The sequence below is a fragment of the Thamnophis sirtalis genome, unplaced genomic scaffold (assembly GCF_051295495.1).
Source record: "Thamnophis sirtalis isolate CommonGarterSnake01/CBP01778 unplaced genomic scaffold, rThaSir2_p1.2 scaffold_3, whole genome shotgun sequence".
NCBI classification, from domain to species: domain Eukaryota; kingdom Metazoa; phylum Chordata; class Lepidosauria; order Squamata; family Natricidae; genus Thamnophis; species Thamnophis sirtalis.
Window position 1 is genome coordinate 155,702,396 of NW_028261383.1, and position 12,122 is coordinate 155,714,517.

Consider the following 12,122-nt stretch of genomic DNA (forward strand, 5'->3'; position numbering starts at 1 on the left):
TTTGATTCACTTCTGTTTAATTATAAGGATATTTATTATTCTGTAGTGTCCATCTTTCCTAAATGAGGCAATCTTTGAAGATGACCCAGAAACTGAAAATGGTTTGCTGGGTAGAAACAAGATGGCTGAAGGGGTTGCCCCATCCATGCAGAGTGATCCTGAAATCAAAGGAATAACTTCAGAATAGTTTCCAGGCACAATTCAAAGTGCTGGTGGTTGTATTTAAAGCCCATATTGATGCAACACTAGATTTATAAGTGGTCCTTGTTCAATGATCACTCACTCCATGACTGTTTGACCTTATGACAGAGCAGAACGTGTTCACATATGACCGGTCCTCATATTTACGGCTGGTGCAGCATCCCAATGGTCATGGGGTTATAATCCATTCAGCATCCAATTCATAACTACAATATTGCAACCTCACATGGTTATGCATTGGGTATTTGCAACCTTCCCTGCCATCTTCTGACAAGCAGAGTCAATGGGGGCAGCTCAATGAGTCTGTTGCAGTCATGTGAGCTCTTCTCTTAACAATCAATGCAGTCTTTGCTTAACAATGGCAGTCATGACTGCTGGAACTGCCATTGCTAAGCAGTCCCATGGCTTTTCAACTAATCACAGGGTCATTTAACCACAGAGCTTTCCATTTAGCATTGTTAAATGAGGACTACCTGTTTATATCAAGAAATGCTTTTCCAAAATTAAAACTGCCCATGTGGTTATGATATCTAGGGAGATGTAATAATAATTGGGAATGGGAGACAGAGAAGAGCTGCAGCCAGGGGAATGGTCAGACAAGAGGCATCTTAGCCCACAAAAAGACTTTGGGTGTGGCAAACATGTCAGAAGGGACCCTCCCTAGTTTTAAGGGCACGGGGCAGAGATATACTTTCAGAGTTGCAAGATTCTGTTAAAGTAATCTTACAATAAGGAAGAATTGGTTTATTTAGGAGTGCTTCTTGTTTGGACTACCTCACAGGACTACTATTCAGGATTCCCCTTTGGAAACTTCATAAGGCATGAATCAGGCAACAGCCCTTCTCCTTGATAATTTCCATTTTTATGGAACACCTTGCCTATGGAAGTGGGTTAAAGTAGGACAGTTTTTAGTAAACTTTTGTTGCTTCATTTTGGTGGTCATAATTAGTTAGTTTACCATTAATACCATTTATAACGTTTTTGAAAAATGCATTATATATTGAACCATTGTATGCCATTCAGAGTTTATATGTATTAGAGCAGCCGATAAATATTGTTAAAAAAATAAGATATCCTGTTGATTATTAAGACTGCATTCCTACAGACTTTAATCTGGGATCAAACCTCCCTGTGCATTCATAGATTGTATTAAGCCAAAATTAAATAATACATTTATTATAAATTAAATTAAATAAATTTTAATGTATGCATGCATCCAGTCAATAAGTCTTTTGGCTAACCAAGCAAAGCTTTGGTTTAATATTATTGAGAAATAAGAACATATTGCAAATACTTTATATTATTATACTTCATTGCACAGTAAGGCAGATGTTCAGACTAGATTCAGAATTAAATTATTATTATATACACAACACTGTAAAATCACAGCTAGCAGTTGTTCAGCTGGTATTCATCTTCATACACAACAAGTTCTTCCCATGAACCTAAATCCCATAATGGATAGGCATAATATATTGTGAATCCAAGCAATGTGGTATCTTGTAATTGACTGCAATGTGCAGATTTATCCGTGCTGCTCAGGACTTTTTGATATGGCACCCAATATACAGATAACCACTGGGATCACCAGTTGATTTATGACATACTTTTTCAACTTTGATATTTAATATTCATTTATTGATCATTGTATATAATACTATAACATAATTTTATTAAGCAACTCTGGGTAGAAGGGGAAAGAGAGGTTGTAGTGCTGTAAAACTTTCCCAACAAAAGCAACCTTTGTGAATTGAATTCTAGAGACCATCATTTCTATTACTCAGAATAGACTACCTGGTGCTGTAAGTATGTTCTGGGACAATTGTTGCCACCCTGGTGTCTCCCTTTGAGTTCCTGTTCTTTAGTATTTGTCTTGCAAATCATAAATCAAGCATTGATACACTAATCAGCAGCAACACTGTAGAAGATCATTAACAATATCATAGACCAGAGGACAAAGAGATACTGAATATTAGATGAAGTACAATCTTAACTCTTAACAATCTTAATGTCCAATATATTTAACTTTAGCTTTTTATTAGTAGTTCCAGTTCATATAATATGAAAGCAAGAACCATTGAGAACTATTGATTGGAAATCTAGACAAGGAAAAAAGAAGTCAACAGAAGCCGAAGTGACTAATCCTATTATAGATAGTCCAAGCATGAGATATAAGAAACACTTGTTTATAGAAACAAACTGCTGTATTGACATGAGAAAAGTTAGAAATTCTGAACAGGGAAAAATTAGAGGTATCTGCATATGGTTGCCATAATATGGAAGTTACAATTTGATATCATTCTGTAAATAATCAGTTATTTGGTCACCTCTAGTCTCTTAAATTCTCTGCAGAGAAAAACAAGTGATTGGGGGTTGGTTGTTTGTTTTAAGTTTACTTTTTTATCTCCAGACAAGGAAATGTCACAGATGTTTTAAGTAAGTATATCTGGGTAGGAAACTCCTAAAATGTGTGTGTGTGTGTCTGTGTGTGTGTAATTTCATGAGCTTATATTCTATTTTAAAGAAAGTTTACTATCATTTCTAAGCTACCAAGAAAAAAAAATAATGTGATAGGAATTATAGTACTTCTCAATGGCAGTTTGATGGCTGTAATTTCTTTTGTTCTTAATGTTAGAAGAATAAAAAGTTTTATTAAAATAAGAATTACATTAGTGTTCTTAATGTTAGAAGAATAAAAAGTTTTATTAAAATAAGAATTATATTAGTGTAATAAATGCTATTTTAACAGGTTACTTCCATATTAATGTTGCTCATATATCCTTATTTATAGTTTGGGATACAAATAAATTTTATATAAAGTTCTCTTCCTGCATCAATAAACTGAAAAACAAAAGCAAGACGGGGTTAATTCAAAGGACCAGAGAATTAGAATTGAATAATAAAAATAATCCAAGTAATAAAGTTTTAGAAGAGGTGAAAGAATATTAAAAGGCTTTACAAGCAGCAAAAACCTTTAAAAATCTGAGAAGCTTTTGGAAAGCCAGAATGCTTAAGAAAGGCATCCCCTTTCTCAGATTTCCCAAATAAATAAAGTAGAGGAAAACAGTGTCAAAAATCTTCTTGAATTTCCTCAAGTGCTTCTCAAACTAATACAGGTAATCCTCAACTTATGAGCAGTCATTTAGTGACCATTCAAAGTGTCCATCAATGCTACTTACAGGCTAGTTCCCATTTCACTTGATTGCAATTTATCTTTTTTCCAGAAACCAACAATTACTTCCAGTCCAATGAGTTTGCTTTATGACTTCTGCCTTTGCTTAATGGCCGTCACAAAAAGGTGATAAAATCAGGTTGTTTATATGATGACCCACTTTAGAACTGCCACAACTTATGACCATAATTGCCAGGCTCAATTATAGTCATAAATTGTTGACTACCTCTATTAGTAGAGAGGAATTAATACATTAGGTCCACCAATCTATAATTCCCTGTCAAGTCCTCAATGCTGAGGTGTGCGTGTGAGTTTGTATTCAGAAACAAGTGATGAATATTGGGCCCAGTCATGAGATAAGTAGAATATTTACCCTATTCATGAGATAAATAGAGTAGAGAGAAGATGATGCCAGTGTGGTTGAGAAAAATCAGACATCTCAAGTGACACTAGCAGAATTCATTGCATATGGAATCCAGATTACAAAATCTTGGATATAAAATTTGGCAAAATGAATCAGGAAGCTGCATGATCAGATTTTGAATCTAATTTTTTTCTTGTTATTTTAAACACTTGGTGGATAATTGGATGGTTGTTGATATGAAAAGGATTTTAATAGAATCATGTTATATTGCCTTTCTTTTTTAACAGTTTAATCAGAAAATATTAAAACTATGTATAAGTAACAGCAGTGTAAATGATAATGGCATCCTTAATGAAGCTTGGCTCTTGGTCACTAGACAGCCATATCCATGTTGTTCATTTGGTAACAATACAGAAATATTTTCGGTTGCCTTATTTCAGGGTGTTTTTTTCCAGCTTCCCATTGTAGCTTACAGCTTTGGAATTTCCTAGTAGTCTCCTATCCTTAATTCAAACCAGGTCTGATTCTGCTTAGTTTTTTCAAAATCTGTCAAGTTCAGCTAGGTGCTGCCACCAAGTGAAGAACCTATGAATTATATAATTAGTTATAACATAGTTGTTTTACATAGTAAAATTTAACAGTTGTCTGGCTACCATTTTATTTGTGATTTTTTTGCAAAGCTTTAGATTATTTTCCTCAATGAATAAATGAACAGGTAAAATGTTTATGACTCATTTGTTTAATTGTTTTCTCTTTATCTAATTTTACGGCTTGTGCGGAGAACAGGTCATATTTTAGGTCACATTTATGTAGGAATATTGAACATTCCAAAGGGTTCACTAGCTTTTAAGTACCACTGTATATGCCAGTGTCATGATACTTCCCTCAATAAGTATTTAACCTATATGGACTAAATCAGATGTGGTGGCTGCTGGTTCAGCCCAGATCAGGCAAACCAGTAGTAGTGACGGTGGAAGGCTCCGCCCACCTGCCCGGATGCTTCTGCAAATGCGCAAAAGCATCACATGTGTGCAGGAGCGTGTCCGAATCAGTAGTAAAAATATTGGCAAACCACCACTGGACTAAATATATGTCCACTAATGAATAAACTTATATGTAAATCAGTTATTGAAACTATTCTATGTAGTTGAATACGAAGGGGTTTGTGACCTTCTATAAGCCATAGCTATTGATGGGAGATTGCAAAATTTTTGTCATTTGCTATTACTGCCTTTTGGTGCTTTCTTGATGCTTCTGTTATAGTCCTCCTCTTGTAACTTAATTTGGCATGTTTTTATGATTGGTCTTGGGCTGTAAACAAAGGAATTGAAATGAAATTGAGAAGGTTTTTCAATGAAAGAAAGTGAGTGAGTATTTGATGAGTGAGTTAGTGAGTATAGGATGCTTGTGAGCCCAGAAGTGCTAGATGCAGTAGGCTTATTCAGGCTGTTAGTCAACATGAATCATTTCCTCTGACAAGGATGCTTGTCTGGGTTACATACTGCATCTTCACATTTCTTGGACTTTTGCACATTTAATAAAGAACTTTCTTGTCCTGAAAACCCAGCTGCTAGGTAAGCAGAAGAGCTTAGATTTTTGCAATCAGCATGGCCTGCCTTTTGAAGAGAGAGGGGGTTCTGAAATAGGAGTGATTACTATAGTTGAGACATTGAACATGTGTAACTCATATTTATGCTGATATGTGGCAGCACATCAACAAAAGGAAAACTCTTAATTCACTGTTTCATCTGCCCCTTAAGACCCACAGATTTTTGGATATGATGTTATTACCTAGATAATAATGTCAAAAGGAAGGCTTCTGCAACTGTTTCTTAAAGAAATATGCCAAGAGAAGTATGAGTCTCCCAAGTTTCCATTTATATGTAATGCTTAGAAGTAAGGCTGTCTTGATGTTTCTTTATGCGCAAAGACTTCTAGAGGGAAGTTCCATCTTTATACATAAATTTTCTATAAGCAAAATGCAAAAACAGTGAAGAAACATTCTTGGGACTTCAGAATAACAGCCTAAATTTCCTCAGGCTCACCGCTAATGTTAGTTTTGTTTGTAATAATATTCCGGAGGAAATGCAATATAAATATCTAATTGATGGTGAGAGTGATGTAAAGCTGTCAGTAGGTGATAAACATGTATTCAGCTTCTACTGAATAACCTCATGATGTATTTCTGTAGCTCAGATAGTACTGTCTTTGTCTAATAGAGCCAGGTTGGTGTAATGGTTAAGGCATGAGACTAGAAACGGAGAGACTATGATTTCTAGTCCTGCCTTAGGCACAGAGGGATTGGGTGACTTTGGGCCAGTCACTTTCTCAGCCCTAGGAAGAAGTCATTTCCAAAAACACTGGTGTAGAAAACTGTAAAGACTAGGCAGTTGAGTCAAAAATGACTCAGAAGCCCAAACAAACAAAAATAAGTTACGTCTGACTTACACGAATTTGGGGTACAATTAGTATGTGTTGGATTTTTTCCCCCCAATTCATTTTTGAGGTTTGAGGTTTGAGGTTTATTCGATTTATATGCCGCCCTTCTCCCAAGGACTCAGGGCAGCGTACAACATTAAAAGAAACACATGCTACAAAAGTTAAAAAGAAATTAAATAGGATATCCCCAAACCCAATTAAAATTAACAATGACACATTATTTTAAAAGAATTCAAATTAAAATTAACAATAATCAATACTTTGATTTGTTTTGTTCAGGCCAGGCTAGCTTGCTGGAAAAGCCAACTTTTTAGGGCGCGTCGGAAGGACCGGAGGTCGGGGATTATACGAAGCTCCGGGGGCAGCTCATTCCAGAGGGAAGGCGCTCCTACAGAGAAGGCTCTCCCCCTGGGGGTCACCAGTCGACACTGTCTGGCCGACGGCACCCTGAGGAGGCCAACTCTGTGGGATCGCACTGGACGATGGGAGGCTACCGGTGGCAGTAGGTGGTCTCGCAGGTACCTTGGGCCTAAGCCATGGAGCACTTTAAAGGTCATAATTAGTACCTTGAATCGCACCCGGAAGACAACCGGCAACCAGTGCAGGCCGCCTAAAAGGGGTGTAACATGGGAGTACCTGGGTGCCCCCATGACAACCCGCACAGCCGCATTCTGGACCAGTTGAAGCTTCCGGGTGCTCTTCAAGGGCAGCCCCATGTAGAGAGCGTTACAGTAGTCCAGGCGAGAAAGGACGAGGGCATGGGTGACTGTGCACAGAGCATCCCGATCCAGAAAGGGGCGCAACTGACGTACCAGGCGAACCTGGTAAAAAGCCCCCCTGGTCACGGCCATCAGGTGTTCTTCTAAACTAAGCCGCGTATCCAGGAGGATGCCCAGATTGCGGGCCCTCTCTGAGGGGGCTAAAATTTCTCCCCCTATCATCAAAGATGACTTTTTTCTAAGTAAAATACCATTATGTCTGCATGGTTATCTTCTGGCAGATTCTTTGAGCATACAAGATTAAGTATGAAGCAAAACTTAGAGCGATATATGCAAAACAATTAACAATGAAGCCCAGATCCTGCATAAAAGGACTAAATAAATATCAGCATCAATGAAAATCAATCACAATAAAAGCTCAAATTATCTCTCTCGTGTTAAAAGCAGGCAGTAATCATCACCAGCATGGAAACAGTGGCTGAATCCTTTCCCAAACACCATATATTAACCATTTTTATTTTCTCAAAGGGCCTTGAATACCTAAACTAACACTATATTGTAGTAAATTCTATACTTTTAGATTGCTGTTTTGATTGTTATGTGGAGGAAATGAAAAGAGTACACCTGAATACAAGTTAACAGCTCTGAGAAGTGCCATAATTATCACTGGAATTATCTCTGACAACATTATGAACTTTACTATGAGAGTTGCTTTCTGGTTGGAATTTAATGCAGGCAAATATATCTAACCCTAATTCTTACTTACATTGTCATTTATGCAGAAGCAAGAAATAATAGATTAGTTTTACTCTGAGAAAACTGAAATAGACCTCCTGTTCGGTCTTTCTTTGACTGATCTGTTTGCGTCCAGGAGCTACATTTATTATTTGGCCTCTAAGGACTTGTTGGTATAATGGTTAAGGCATCGTGATAGAAACTAGGAGGCTATGAGTTCTACTCTTGCCTTGGTCACAAAGCCAGATTGGTGACCTTGGGCCAGTCTCTCTCTCTCGGCCCTAGGAAAGAGGCAACGACTAGCCATTTCTGAAATTTTGTCAGGGAAACTGCAGGGACCAGTCTGGACTGTCTCCAGGAGTAACCACTGACTTGAAGGCATTAACAAAAATAAAGGACATGGGAGCACAATGGTGATTTGAGAGCATTGGTGCTGAAAAATTACAACAAGAAATAATAAAAAGGGAAGGGAGGGAGGGAGAAGAAAGAAAGAAAGAAAGAAAGAAAGAAAGAAAGAAAGAAAGAAAGAAAGAAAGAAAATTTGTGCATTTCCTTGTCAAATGTTTCACACCACTTTCTGGAAGCATTGGGGAAATGGAATGTTCTGAATTATAGGACAGCACAGCATAGCTCAACATTGATATTATCTTCTGGTCCAGAAAAGAATATACAATATTGTAGGTATCATGGATTGATAATGGCTGAAGGGATACAGACAGTAAATTGAGAGCATTGAAATTGATCAAATTTATGGGGTAGATGATAAGAAAAAGAGATTTAAAAGTTATTAAAGAAAATGTAATAAAATAAAAACTGAATATTGATTCACAAATTTAGTTCATAGAGGGAATCTATTACTGTAACTAAATACGTGACATTCAGCTTTCCTGGCTTGAAAACATTTATGGTCTCTCTTATGTATTTGATGTTTATCGTCATAGACTTCCCATAGCACATAAACAGGTAAACCAGATACTATTTAATTGACCCAAATATCTCATAAGGCTTTGCAGGTCAGAAACCATAAGTTTACTATGCAACAATAAACAAAGCAATTGTCTCCACCTGAATCGATATTGACAATACATTGGGCCAATTCTGTCTTCTTTTTCTGTGGCATAGATGGAAATACTACTTTATATATATCTAATGCTAGTAGTTTGAAAAGAAAGCACCATTCTCAGAGAAAGGAGAGTAATGTTAACAAACATTAGTCTGAGAAGTACTGCTTTTCACATGCAGAAGCTTTATTCTAGCAAAAGATACTTATCTGTATTTCAGACTTTCTCTTTTGGAGTATATTTGTATTGAATATATAATAGTAATTAGTGGCTTTGAATATATTCTGTCACTTGGAACCAATTCACATATACATATATTGAAGGAATCCCTATAACTTTATAAGAGAGGCTTGAGAAGTGAAATAGCTTTGATGTCCTATGGTTTCCTCAAACTGAGTATTTTATATGCAAATAGAAGCGGAGAGCGCATGTTTAGGGTTATCAAACCCAATGCAAACTGTGCTTTTATGTTGCATAGAAGTGAAATGCTAGCCATTGCAGTTTTCTAATATTATTACAAAATTTGGCAGAGATATTATTCCCTCAGCCCATGCCTGACAAAGCCTGTCCAAAGTTTGGAAGTGGCAAATTTGAGAGAGATTAAAAATACTGATTCTGTAGTTCCAATTCCTATCCTTTCCATTTTATGTTCCATCACTTTGCCTTCTGTATGCAGACAAATGATTTAGAGCTGAAATGTTACATTTTGCCTCCAGGTTTTGGCATTAATTAGAAAGCAGCTGAATCTGTTTGTAAAGCTACTAAAACCCTATCAAAGTATTGTAGAACAAAGGTGTGTGTTTTCTTTTTGCAGTGCTGATATAAGGATGTGTGGCATGAATATAAGAACAGATATCTCTTTCCCAGGTAAAGTAGTTAATGCAAGGTAGGACCAGGGTCAGCTCCCAAGGCAAATTCCCAGAATTAATAGAAGAACTTCACCAACCATATGAATTCAACTGTGCAATAAATAATGCAGCAATCATACTGCATATTTTACTTCAGTTAGCAAAATATTCATGTCGGTAATTACATAGTATGAAGCCATACATATTTTTTTTCTGCTGGATGTTCCTCTAACTCTGTTTAGAGCAGTGATACAATTCAATGGTTTGATGGCTGAGTTGTGATGAAAATTCTTTAGATGCCCATTCAGTTGTGAAGTACTGAATTGGGGGGGGGGGTTAGGAGATACCATTTTATGTTTTTAAACTCAATTCAAGGCATCATAATGGCTTATTGTTATTCCTCTTGGTCAGGAAACTATTCTTGTTTCTAAACAAAGAATAATAAATAGTTTTTTTTCTGCTGCAAACATTACTTGGGTACCAGAATAACTTTGGACTGGGCAATGAATAATAAAATGAACAGCTGTAGCAATGTACAATAATGTACAAAGTCAATAGAAATTTTACTGAAGAGGGGTAGTTTGATAGAAAACATTATGCAAATATTGGTAAAAGAGCATTGAATAGTACTTAGTTTGAAACAAATATTTGCCAAAATAAGAAAAAAATGAGTGTAGAAGTATGTTTCTGCCCAATTTGCTACATGGAAGTGAAAGTTGGATATGTGAGGACAAACATAAAGGGAAATTGAATAGAGGTGGAAATGATTGAATTAAGTTTGCATGAGTAAACAGGAAAAGATAGGATCAAAATGAATGGGTGACAAATGTGGATTGAATGTTGTGCAAATGTGAGTGACTAATATGAAGGAAGTCCATTGATGTGGTTTGTCTAAGAATAAATGAGGTTCAAATCACAAAATAAATATACAGCAGAGTGAATTGAAAGACAGGCTGATTTTCCAGGAGAGCTTCCATCATGAACAACTCTGGGAAGCCCATGTCTCTTCACTTCCTCCAGTCTCCTGCCACCCCAAACATTGCCTCCCACACAGCCTCCAACTTCACTCGGAGCCGTGGTAGCACAGTGGTTAGAATGCAGTATTGCAGGCTAAATCTGCCAACGGTTCAATCCTGTCTGGTTGACTAAGCCTTCCATCCTTCCAAGAGGTCAGTAAAATGATTCAGATTCTTGGATTATTTTACTGACTCTGTAAACCGCTTAGAGAGAGCTGCAAAGCACTGTGGAGCAGTATATAAGTCTACTGCTATTGCCTTACACCGACAGTACTTTGCTTCACCATCTCGCTGCCCCCTTCCTGGCCAGGCCTGTCAGGCTCCCTTCCTCAGATGTCACTTTGCTACCCTGCTGCGTTCATCCTGAACATCCCAGGGCTGCATCGCCACAGAACATCTGGATCCCAGGCCAGTAGCAGGAGGGAGACTGTAGGGGTATGTGAGAGAATACAAAGGATCCAAAAGGGCAGAGATGAGGGGGAGACAAGTGTGTGTATGTGGGGGGGGGAATTCAAGCACCCCCTGCAGTTGAATTTTGATCATGTGACTGTGAGAGAATTGCAATGGCCATAACTACAGGGATCAGTCATTATAACTTCAAATAATCATTGAATGAATGGTCATAAATTGAGGACTACCTATAATCTGCTTCATTCTTGAAGTAAATGAGTATGGCTTCTCGGGTAGTGGTAGCCACCTAGAGCACGGATGTCAAAGCCACAGTCTCATATTGCCCTCATGTGAAGTTTCACAGCGTTTTCCCCATTCGTGGTGCTGAGGTGGGCGTGGCCTGCACATGATGCATCTGGCCCACAGGCCGCCATTTCACACCCCTGGCATAGAGCAGGATCTGGAGTAAAGCATGGATCCTGATTTTTAGCTCACAAGGGTATTAAACTGCTTTTAATACTTGCATAGCTAATACCCTTTTACTTCGCTTTGAGCATATCTTGGCTGGACTAGAGTTTTTTTTAAAAGCATTCCAGAAAACGGCAGCAGCAGCGAACTGCTTCTGGAGCATTGTCCAAAAGAGAGAGAGAGAGAGAGTCATGCTTGCTGTCACTCAATTAACTCAGAAGCAATTTTCCCCCTTTTCAGAATCTAGACCAGAAAGAACATATAATAAATGGGACATTGGAATATAGTTTCAGTTCGGTGTGGGGTTACTACTTTGTTCTGAGTAGTGGCTTTCCACAGTTACAACCTTTGCAGCATCCCCATGATTATGTGATCCAAATTCAGATGCTTTGCAATTGGTTCATACTTATAACAGTTGCAATGTCCCTGGGTTACGTGGTCACCTTTTGTGACCTTCTGACAAGCAAAGTCAATGGGAAAGCCAGATTCACTTAACAAGCGTGTTACTAACTTAATGGTTGCAGTGAGTCACTTTACAACTGAGGCAAGAAAGGTCATAAAATGGGGCAAAACTCACTTAACAAATGTCTCACTCAGGACAGAAATTTTGGGTTGAATTGTGGTCGTAAGTCAAAGACTATCTGTACAGTACTGATTTGTCCTGGCACTTGATAGCTATGGAACAACTACTCTGTATTGCTGTGGTGAA

At 37.6% G+C, this 12,122-nt stretch overlaps 1 protein-coding gene across 2 annotated transcripts in view; it reads left to right on the top strand.

Moving 5' to 3' along the window:
• LOC106552911 (cyclic AMP-dependent transcription factor ATF-7) overlaps positions 1 to 12,122 on the top strand; it is a 107,404-nt gene that overhangs the window by 67,891 nt on the left and 27,391 nt on the right. The window lies entirely within an intron of this gene.